Here is a 12,314-nt window from a genome sequence, read left to right on the forward strand (position 1 = left end):
AGTTGACTAACAATGTTGTATTAGTTTCGAGTGTACAGCATTCAGTTATACATATACATGTATCCTTTTTCAAATTCTTTTCTCATTAGGTTATTAATACTGAGCAGAGTTCCCTGTGCTGTACAGTAGGTACTGTTGGTAATCTATTTTAAATGTGTATATGTATACATATTTCTAATAACCCCTTTGCTTGGCTGGCCAGCCCTGGAAGATACCTCCTTATGCACCCCTAATGAGCAGTCACCACAGAGCACAGCCCCGTTTTATGGGCCTAGGTAATGTAGATGTTTCCTTTACCCTCTCTGGGGGTGCTGGTGGCCCTGGGCCTTGATAGTCTATTCTCAGTCATCTCCTTCTCTTCTGTTTTGCTTGACTGAAACATATTTATTATGTTAAAGTGGTTCTACCTTTCAGTGAAACTTGGCTTTTCTATCTATTATTCTGGACTAGTATCTGGGCCCAGTCTTCCTTTCTTTTTTCTTTTATTTCTGCTCTGATCTTTGTGGGGGGTGTTGTTCTGCTTTTTCTAACTGCTTTAGGTGTACGGTTAGGTGGGCCCAGTCTTACTCATGGCCTTAAGGCTTTTGATAACTTTTCCTGTGTAGTAATATTCTGTGGCACTTTCTAGCATGTGCTTTCTTTCCTGCCAGGATTATTCAAAAATTGGCCCCAAATTGCCATCCTCCTATTCCAAAAGTCTATAACCTCTATGTTCCATGTACTGGGTCTGAGGAATGCCTGTAACCCTTAGCTTATTTCAGGACCTATGATCTACATACTCTGGGTCTACATAATGAATCTATAAGCCCAGTGGTGGCTTGAAATTTCTATATAGAATCTTAAGGGAAGAAATCTGGTTGGAAGGGGAGGGAGGCAGTTAAGGAGATTTGTTTTGAAGCTGAATCCATAAGAGTAGTGTGGTCAGCCAACTAGGACCAGCCACCAGAAAAATAAAAAACAGAGTTATGACTAATAAAAATATATACTTTGTTCATATAAGTGAGTTTTATAAATACAGAATCTAAGGCCTTTAAAAAATATTTTGTTGGCTAATTGTTTCATTTACTTAGTTTCTTCCTTCTCCAAACAAAGTATGATACCATTAACCTGACAGTTTTAAACACATGCTTTGCTGACTTTTTCTACTTGTGTGTTGTTATTTGGCTTACTTTATGGCATGGAGGAAGGAGTTTACAGCCGTTGATGCCAGCAACTCTTCTTCAGATCCTCCAGTCTTTTCCTTGGTGAGTCATACTGTAAAATTCTAATCATTAGTGTTGTGCAATATCAAAATGCCTTGCATATGTAACAATGACAGCACACTAGCGCACACCCAGGGAAACAAGGTCATGTTGCACCTGAAACTGAGGTGATAGATAATGCCATGACTGTGGATGAACTCACCGAGGAAGTGATTTACGGGGAGAAGAATGCAGAAAGCGGCAGGCTAGAGCATGAGGCTAGTGTGGAGGGGAAGACCACAGTTCCAAGGAGGAAGAGGATCCCCACCACAGTGAGTGATCGGTGGACACTGAAACGGAAGGATGACTGGGAGGATGAGCTGCGATGGAAGCCATGGTAAGAGATTTAACAAGAAGGTGATGCTGACAGACAGTGCCAAGTGTGTTTGAAGTAGAATGGAGGAACTTACTGTCATCTGTAAAGTATGAACTTCACTGGGCTCTTCCTCATCTCAACCATTTATAAAAATTTTACACTAGATGATTCAGTTCTATTCAACAAGTATTTATTGAGCTGCATACTGACTGTGGTGGGGTTGTATAAAACAGGCAGAAAGTGTCTTAAAGTAATATGTCTTTTTTTTTTAAAAAAAAAGGTTATTTTTACTTATTTATTGGCTGTGCCAGGTCTTCGTTGTGGCATGCGGGATCTTTAGTTGTGGTATGTGGGATCTAGTTCCCTGACCAGGGGTCGAACCCAGGCTCCCTGCTTTGAGACTTCAGAGTCTTGACCACTGCACCCCCAAGGGAAGTTCCAAGTCATATGTCTTTATAAATAAATCTCCTGGTTAACTTGTAAATTAAAAACCCCATCAATTTTGACTGGTGTATTGGTTAAATGCAAACTACAGACATAGTTCAGTGGCATTTAAAGAACATCTTTTGGTATCCTTTCATCCCTATGATACCTTTTTTTTTTTAAAGAAAAGTCTGCATATAATTTTTTCTTACTACAAAAGTGATACATAATCATTGAAAGTTAAGTTATTCATAAAATTATAAATTATAACATAGTATCCCCCCAGAATAGTTATCCTTAACATTTTGATTTATTCATCCCAGGTTTCGACTAGGTATGTATATGTGTGCATGTTTAATGAAACTGGGCTCATTCCATACATTTTTCAACCTTATGTTTTCATGTAATGATGTATGGTGAACAATTTTAATATCATACATCTCTGAAATAGTGTTTAGGGGGCTGTGTGGATTTTAATGTTTGAGTACAGTATACTTTTAAAAATTTTTATAGGAGTCTAGTTGATTTACAATGTTGTGTTAGTTTCAGGTATAGAGCAAAGTGGATCAGTTACACATGTATCTACTCTTTTTTAGATTCTTTTCCCATTTAGTTCATTACAGAGTATTGAGAAGAGTTCTCTGTGTTATGCCATAAGTCATTTTTAGTTACATACTTTATATATTAATGTACTATATTATACTATTATATGAATAGTATTGTATATATGTGAATCCCAATCCCCCGATTTGTCCCTCCTCCTTCCTTTCCCCTCCTGGTAACCATAAGTTTGTTTTCTACATCTGTGACTCTGTTTCTGTTTTGTAAGTAGTTCACGTGTACAATTTTTTTTTAGATTTCTCATATAAGCAATATTATATGATATTTGTCTTTCTATGTCTGACCTACTTCATTCAGTATGACGATCTCTGGGTCCATCCATGTTGCTGCAAATGGCATGATTTCGTTCTTTTTTATGGCTGAGTACACATAGCTGATTCTAAGAAGATGATGGTCAGTGGTGGTTTGATGGATGGTGCATAGATAACCTCTTGGAGACCCATCCACTGTCCACCTCACCACCAGCAGGTGAACCCTGTGCGTCCTCTTGCTCTTTCAGAGACTCTTAAGGTTAGTGCTCCAGCTCACTTTCCTCTCTAAAGCCTTCAGTTTTCCCGGGCACATATGAATTTAAGAACTCTCTACACTCCTGGGTCATCAGGACACTCAGCGTCCAGCACCTCACACCCCTATAAGAGCACATGCACCATCCCTCAGACGCTGGCCACTGGAGCTCTGGACAAGGCAGGCTGCCCAGGCCCATCACTGGATGATCCAGTGGGCTGACTAGGTATGTGCTTAGGGCAAAGCGGGGCCCCCAAATAGATTTGGAGGAAAAGATTTTGAGATATATACATATATATATATATATATTTTTTTTTTTAATGTGCAAGCAGTTACTATGGGAAAAATTCAAATTTATTGTACTTAATATTTACACTTACATTGTGTTGTATTATAAGTATAGAGGATTGACTTTATTTTCATTGATTTTTTGGCATACCATAATCTAAATTTTAGTGTTTAGGGTTTCTAAAGACCCTAACCTAGCTGTGTGAAGGTCCATTCTCTTTAATTTATCAGAATTTTAGGAGTGGGGGAGAATTCCTTGTCCTTGTCAGCAGCCTCTTCTGGAACCAAATTATCCTGAGGACAGGGAAGTAGTAAGTCCATAATGCTTCTTCCTCTCTCTTCCCCCATTGTTTTTCTCTCTTATTCTTGTGTGTTCTTTTGGGAGAAGAGGAAAATCAATTCTGTCTCTTCATTCCTCTGTGTTACTCACTCTGGACCCACACCAATAGCAGTGAGCTTTGAATTTAGCAATGGTGAAATCAGGGTCTTTGCTCTCAATAGCAGTCAGTTCACTTTTAGCTGCCACATATCATGTTCAGCCAGGAGAACATTAACTACTGTAAGTGTTTAAATTAGAGGGAACTTCATCCAGAGAACTAGCTATACAAGTGAAGGAAGACCTGGGAAGTTATTCAAGGGAAGGCAAGGCAACCCAGATATTAGCAACAGCAGGAATCTTCTGTCATCCCTAGGCTGGGGGAACAAGGATGAGTTAGAAGCTGGAAGGAGTGCCTACCTGAGGGCAGCGGCAGCCACAGGGAACACACAGGTTCTGCAGGAGATGCTGGCCAAGGTGGAAGGAGAAGGGGAGGAAACATTCTCGCTCTCTCACTTCCTACTGAGTTCTGTTCTTCTGCCAGTGCCCTTTGTTGACAGGATTCAGTAGGGACTCCAGGAGCCATGGGCTCAGTCTGTGACTGTCAGACTTGCTGAAGAGGGAGCGGCATGGATCTGATAAGAAATAGGCCAAGGACAAAGGGGTGAGTAGGACAGGAAGGAGCATGTCAGCACTTGGCCACAGCAACTGGTGTTTGTCCTTCCTAGTTAGTACACTTCTTGTGTGTGTGAGGGTCAAGCAGGGAGCTATATTCTGACTTATTTTTGTGTCCTCTGAAGACCTCTCAATAAAATATTTGTTATATTGAACCAAATTTGAACTAGAGTTTCTAACTCCTGGTCACGTATCACTGACTGGCTCCTCTTCTTAGGCTTTTCAATGAGGACATGAAAATTTTGAAAACCTTTGCACATTTGTTATGAAAACAAGCAGACTCATTCTTTTCAAAGATTTCACCTTTCCAGAATATGACTTCAAACTGCTGATGCTGGGGTCTAGTTTCTCTTCTTTGGGTAGGAAATATCTGTAATGATTACCATAATAATGAACATGTATACCATGCTGGACAACTTAGAACACACTTTTACATTTATTTTCATCATGAGTAGGTTTTAATATGGGGATCCTGGAATCCGTTTATTTGTCCTCTGTTAGATTACTATAAAGTTTAGGTTTGAAAGAAAAACACCAGGGTTCTTTTCTTGTTTTCTTCTGAACCACAGATGGTGGACCATCTTCTTGCCCTTTTTGATAGACAGTCTGGTTACTCTCAGTAGTTGGTGGGTCATGTTCTCAGCTGCTGTTTGGTGGGAGAGACTGGCATCACATTACTGCTCCATCTTTCTCTCTCAGATCTAGCAGGTGTTTGAGGACAGTGACTGTCTCATATACTCACATAGAGTCTCTGCAGTCATATATAGCACACCTGTTGTTTTTAGAGCCCTATTCTCATCCAAATATGTATATATGTACAGTCGACCCTTGGATAATGCGGGGCTTTTGGGCGCCAACCCTGCAGGCAGTCTAAAATTCACACAGAACTATATAGTTGGCCCTCCATGTGTGGGTCCTCATCTGTGGTTTCAACCAACTGTGTAGTACTGTAGTACCGATATAATGGAAAAAAATCTGCATGTAAGTGGACATCATGGCATGATACTGAAAAATAAGTTGAATAGTGTTAAGCAATCAGAATAGTTTAGATTAAACATTTCATTTAGAAAACTGACATCTAGCACAGACTGCTTCTGAGTGTATGCCTGTCCCTAAATGTCTGACCTTCCAGGATTTGCTTTATCTGCACAGATACCACTCCTTCCTCCTACATATACACGTGAACTGTCTCTTCCTGACTGCTTTCTCTTAGCTTAAGGCTTGTTAATCTGGGGTCCTTTGGCCTTCAAGGCTTTCAGAAGATCCTGGGTCCATGCATCCCCAAAATGATAATGCAAAATTTTGTGTGTAATATGTATACGTGCCTTTTTGGGGAGAGTGGGAGTGAGGAGAGAAAGTGTCCATGGCTTTCATTCAGTGTTCTGCCCCCAACCTATCTCTGTCTTCTTTCTTATTTCTGCCTAAACCTTTACCTCCCAGTTCTTTCCCTCACTCAGAAGATAGCTTTGCATCTTCATTTTGGAATGCAGTTGAGCTCTTTATTTTGTATAACTTTTCCTTCACTTCAGCATTCTATAGAAGATATTGAGTTCCTATTTCCCTGGAATTGGTTGCTAGGGTCTAAAAATGAGGACAAAGAAATACTAAGCATCACACATCCTGGAGAGAGCTGCAAATGGCCTGGGTCAGTCACCCTCTCGAGGTAGCCCAACTGGTCCTGGTACCTCTAAGCACTAACCCCACCCATCCCTCATCACCTCATCACCTCACCTCGATTCCAGTCTGTGTAAGGTGTACTATGACTCAAGGGAGGGAGTCATGAGCCTAGCAGCCAATACCTCCCCCTTCTTTTGCCCCCCAAACCAAGCAGGAGGGTATCAAAGAGAGTCTACAGAAAGAGACTAACTTCTGATTCCCTGGCTAGACTCTCTGTTTGGACAATGGACTTATTTAGCTCTGCATTTATCTAAGAAGAAAGGCAATTAAGTGTGGAAAGATAGAGAAGGGGCTTAGCAGTAGAATAGCCTGCATTCCTTCTGTTTGTCTTAGCATGGGCATGTGAGTTTCTTGTGGTTCTGGGGACATGGAGGAAGATAGCTGGACTTGAGCCATTCTGCTGGTAGTCCATGCAAGAGGCTCCCCGTTGGACAGAGGTTAAGAGGGTTAAAGGGGCTGGATGGTCTACACTGGGGCACAACTCAGTGGAGAGGTCTCACAAGTGCCATAAGAGATCTGGCATCTTGATGTCTGTCAAACAACAGTCTGGGCTGGCCTGTCATCCACAGCCAACAGTGGTTTGAAGTAACAATTACCTAGAAGCTAGACCCCCTTCTAGAGAACCTTCTAGAGAAGTAGAAGAAGAGGTGGAGAAGCCATAGGAGGGAACAGGCTCTCCACTTCAGGGTCCTTCAGCCATGGCTCAGGTTGGGCTGGAAGAGGGAAGGAGATGATTTCTGTGTTGGATCTGAGACTAGAGTTTAAACGAGTTGGGTTGGACCAAGCTTTCACATAACTAAAAGGGAGCAGAGAGACGTGGAATCTGTTTGTGCTGTTGTGAGGCTGTTGTGTGCTGTTTGTGCATGTCAAGGCACAGAGGAAGACTCTTATAGGGTGGGTGGGAGTGTTTATACCCATCTGAGTTCAGTGCTCAACCAACAGTTACATTGATTTATCACTAAACCCATCCCTGAATCCACTGTCCCATCTTTCCCTTCAGTCTAAAAGGAAATAATTATTTTCCTGTAAAGTGAATTCCTTCATCTGTACTCTTGTTTATTCATTGAGAGAACATTTATTTGATGTCTTAAATTTATTGCCAGTGTTGAGGTACAAAGGTTAAACATGAAGGAATTCTTTCCCTTGTGGAATGCACAGATTAGTGGGGTAGAGTAGAAGGTAACTACCTGCTTTAAAAACAATGTATTAAGGGTTATTAAAAGTGGACTGGAAGGTCTCAAAGAAGAATAGCGATCAGAAAGCAAAAGAAGACAAGACATTTCAGGTTAATTGAAAAACAGTGGGTATGGACTACATGCACTGTGTCCACTTAGGGAACAACAGATGGTTCTGTTGGGAAGGCAGACTTGGCAGCAGAGGAGGCTGGATAGAAAGGCAGGAGGCAGATCCTGATGGGCTAACCTGCTTGTTCTCTACCCTGTAGATGATGGTTCTTCATAGCAATGGTACTTTCCTGGGAGGGGTGTTATGGACATTTGTGGGTCATTTTTCATTGTAATGTGATGGAAGGTGGGTGCTACTGGCATTTAAGTAGTTAGGGACCACAGATGCTAGACTCTACAATGTGAGAATAGTTCCACATAGTTTAGAATATATTGTTTTAAAGTAGATATCTGCTTATTCCACTAGGTCGTATATTTTATGAGAGAAGTACTTTTTTTTTTTGCCACACTGCACAGCATGTGGGATCTTAGTTCCTGACCAGGGATCAAACATTTGCCCCCTGCAGTGGAAGCCTGGAGTCTTAACCACCAGACCACTAGCAAAGTCTGAGAAGGACTTTTATCCTGTTAATCTTTGTACTTCAACACTAGCAATATGTTTTTGATGTCAAACGTCCTGAGTTCAGCATAATTTTTGAATCTGGGCTATTGTTACTAATTCTAATATTGATGTATAATCTAGTATATTTTTTAAATGATATGGCTTCTGATCTTACTTCTTTTAAACCCTAGCTTACTCATTCCATACAATTAGGTACAAGAAACTGAGTGTTTCAGTAAGTCTTCTATATTTCATTATAAACTATTGTTTTTTATTTCTCTTTTGTGTTAGATTTAGGACATTGTATTGGTGTTTTGAAATTATGTGTATAGATCACTTATGTATTCCATTCTAGGAGAGTAAGGGTGCTATTATTTAAAATGTTTATTAGAAGAAGGGAGACTTAGGTCTGATAGGATCAAGAGCCACTATCATTGGTAGCCATTGGTTTCCAAAGTATTGTTGGAAGCTACAGAGCTCAGATGTTTTGCTCACGAGCTCCCTAAAATAGCAATAACCTCCTCACACAGCTTTACACTGAAATCTAACATTTACTATTCAAGTTAATAGGAGGCAGAAAATACTAATCACTTCATAAGTTGAGGACTGATTGTAATCATAAAAAATATTTCATGATGATTTGATGAAGCAGATTTTAACTATCTTATGGAATAACGCATGCCAAATACAAAATAAGTTACTGAACTTTTTATCCATAGATATTTTTCAGTGTATGTGAATTTTTTGGTGGCCCATAAAACTTTCCAATTACATTTTTTATTGTTTGTTTTTTTTTTTTTTTAAGTCAGGTTGCTGCTGCTGCTGCTGCTGCTGCTAAGTCACTTCAGTCGTGTCCGACTCTGTGCGACCCCATAGACCGCAACCTACCAGGCTCCCCCGTCCCTGGGATTTTCCAGGCAAGAACACTGGAGTGGGTTGCCATTTCCCTCTCCAGTGCATGAAAGTGAAAAGTGAAAGCGAAGCCGCTCAGTCGTGTCCAACCCTCAGCAACCCCATGGACTGCAGCCTTCCGGGCTCCTATTGAGGTATAATTTATAGATGGTAAAACCCAAATGTGTACTCTGGTTACTTTTAAAAGAAAGTATGTCACTGATGTATTTCCCTTTGGCTATGCCGATTGTAGGAAATCCCAGAATGGGCTTAACACCCCATCTCCAATGCCAGGTTTTACCCATAATAGAAGTCTGTATCTGGTGAGGAAGACAGGAAGCCCCAGTAGTTTAAGGCACTAACTAGCCTTTAAATGTCTCCCTAGACCAATGTGTTCATTTACATATCTGTTTGTTGGGTGTATTTACACTCTAGAACAATTCATCATAGTAAAGTTTGGTGGAGTGAGGGACAGGCCTTTCTTTTGTCAAGTGTGGGAAGGACTGTGTGAGCACAAGTTCATTCTCCAGCAGGTGAATTTTTGGAAACAGTTCATATGGAAGACGAGGATCTGGAAATGAGTTCCCTTGAAACCATCTGTACAGACATGGCCCGTGGAACATCCTTCTGTCCTCTCCCTGTTTGGAAGCTTCCACCCAGAGGTTCAGGGCCCAGGAGCTCTGTCTGAGAGAGCGCTAAGGGCAGAGGGTAAGGAGTTTGGGGCTCACCTCTACTACTTTACCTGGAGCACCTGGGCTTCTTTTCCATTTAATATTTAAACTTGTGTTTGAAGGCAGGGTTTTGCTGCTAAAAACAACACTTTGCAAAGCACAGCTTCCATGGAGAATCAGAGACAAAAGTGTATGGTGGCTTCTCCTGACAATTCTTAAATGGCTTCTTAGGAAATCACTGGCTCTCTATGAAAAAAACTATTCTTCTGCACTATCTTTTCACAAAATTTGTGTTTGTGACACTCACAGTATGTACCAGGTGAGTTCCCTTAACTTTTCTTGCTTTCAGTCTGTCTGCCAGCCAATCCTACATTGCCACTATGCTGCTGCTGCTGCTGCTTAAGTTGCTTCAGTCATGTCCGACTCTGTGCAACCCCATAGACGGCAGCCCACCAGGCTCCCCTGTCCCTGGGATTCTCCAGGCAAGAACACTGGAGTGGGTTGCCATTTCCTTCTCCAATGCATGAAAGTGAAAAGTGAAAGTGAAGGCGCTCAGTTGTGTCTGACTCTTAGCGACCCATGGACTGCAGCCCACCAGGCTCCTCTGTCCATGGGATTTTCCAGGCAAGAGTACTGGAGTGGGGTGCCATTGCCTTCTCCGACATTGCCACTATAGCTACTCTTTATTTTCTATGACATAATTCAGCCACACAAAAAGAGTACAATTTTGTCAAACCTTGCTTCAGATTTCTCCTCCTCTTCCAGTCTTTGGCTTCTCCAGAAAAATCCTAAGCATAGCAGAAGATTAAAATAGAAATTAATACATTTCCATTCTCTAGAAGCTATTGTTTAGGTCTATAAGATCGTATTTCCTTTGCTTCTTTTTATGTGAGATTTTTGTAAATTGAGCAGGACTTAAAAAGTGAGGCGACACATGCCACTTTTTCTCAGTGAAAGATTTTGTGAAGAAACTAGAATTTTAAGTATAGTGCAGAAAGAAATATAATTGAAAATATTTAAGACTTTGTGGCGTCAGATACTCCCAAGGAGTAATAAGTCATTATTGAGGATGGTAACAATGGTGAAGAGGGGAAATAGGAACATGGGGAAGCAGTATATGAACCTGGGGGAACAGGCCGAGTGTAGAAGAGCAATGGGAACCACTGGGACCTTCTTGGCCACCCACAGAGGTGTTAGTCCAGGCTTGGAGGGAGCAGATGGGTGGAAAATGGGTTCACTTGGAGCTTGAATCATCACAGAGATAAAAGTGCATGGTGGCTTCTCCTGACAATTCGTAAATGGCTTCTTAGGAAATCACTGGGTCTCCATGAAGCATTTTCCATGGAAAAAAACTACTCTTCTGTACCATCTTTTCACAAAACTTGTGTTTGTGACCCTCACAGTATGTACCATTTCAGCTTTTAGGATACATATCCTAATAGGTAAGTTAGAAGCCAGGGTTTGATTTGAAAATGTTTTAAAACATTTTAACTTAGAAAACTGTGTGTAAATTCAAAGTAAAAACCTTTGATCCTTTAAACAATAAGAGCAGCTCTTTGAGAATATTACATATGATAAGAAGGTGACCTCAAAGTCTAGAACCATGCTGTATGGAGGGGGAGGGGAGTCAGGAGGGGGATGGGAGCGGGCCACATGACCAAAAATGGGGGTTTGACTTGTTTTCCGGCTTGTCTCTTTCCCTCACTGGGACTATAAGAAATAATGTAGAATTATAGTGAGGTCTTTTTTTCCTTTAATATGTTTCACTATTATTTTTTTCTTTTTTTGGTTTTTGGCTGCAGCCACAAGCCTTGTGGGATCTTGTGGGATCTTTGTTCCCAGACCAGGGATTGAACCCACACCCTTGCAGTGAAAGTGCAGAGTCCTAACCTTTGGACTGCAAGGGAATTTCCACTATGTTTCTTTTTTTATACTGCATTCTCCTCTCCCTTACCAAAATGCTGCATTTGAAAATGTATCTTTTCTGTCTTATTTTATCTTACTTTCCATAATTGCTCTCTGTCCTCTGTTGGCAGGTTTTCTTGGACCTGTTTTGTGTGCAAAGCACGTATAAGTCAAAGCCTTTTTCCGCAAGTGAGGTTGGTTAAGCAGAGAAAAGACAGCGAGGTGTTTTGTTTGTCTGGAATCCTATGGGCTTGGAGGCACAATCTGGTGTACAGCAGGCCAGAGGGTCTGGAGTTAGCTGTGATATCAGGTAAGTTACAAGTTCAGTACTAAACTGGGAGTCTGTTTGGGGCATCAAGGCTTAACATGGAGATTGTCATGAGCCTGAATCCCATGTTGGTTTCAGAACTCAGCAAGGGTCTTGAGGCTCCTTTGGCCAGAGTGTGACAGGCCTCAGGATTTCTTTGTAATAAGGAACAGAACAACTTGGAAACTACCATAGCTTCTGTGGTTGTTTAGTCGCTAAGTCATGTCCAACTCTCTGCGACCTCATGGACTATAACCCACCAGGCTTCTCTGTCCATGGGATTTCCCAGGGAAGAATACTGGAGTGGGTTGCCATTTCCTTAGTAGTTAGCTAATTTGATGCTCCACAGTTTAGTTCTGGATCAGATATGAGTTGTTTCGGCTGGCCCTGTCCCAGAAGAAATTATAGAGGGTGTCTGCGAAGTAGTATGAGGCGTTACCAACCCTCCAGAGAGAAAGGTGACTCCTAGCTGGGTGCTGCTTAGGCCAGCAGGACCTTTAGGCTTCCAAGGCTTTGTATGAGTAGCAGTATGGCCACCAAATAGTAAAAATCTTATTGTCTATATGAGGGAGAACATAATTAGATGATTAGAATATATAGATATAATCAAAGTTCTCATTTATCTAACATTTTCGGTCTCTTCTTGCAAATGAAAAAACAAAAGATTTTCACTGGGTGTTAATTAGAAACAGCA

This window comes from Bos taurus, chromosome 8, assembly GCF_002263795.3.
Source record: "Bos taurus isolate L1 Dominette 01449 registration number 42190680 breed Hereford chromosome 8, ARS-UCD2.0, whole genome shotgun sequence".
NCBI lineage: Eukaryota > Metazoa > Chordata > Mammalia > Artiodactyla > Bovidae > Bos > Bos taurus.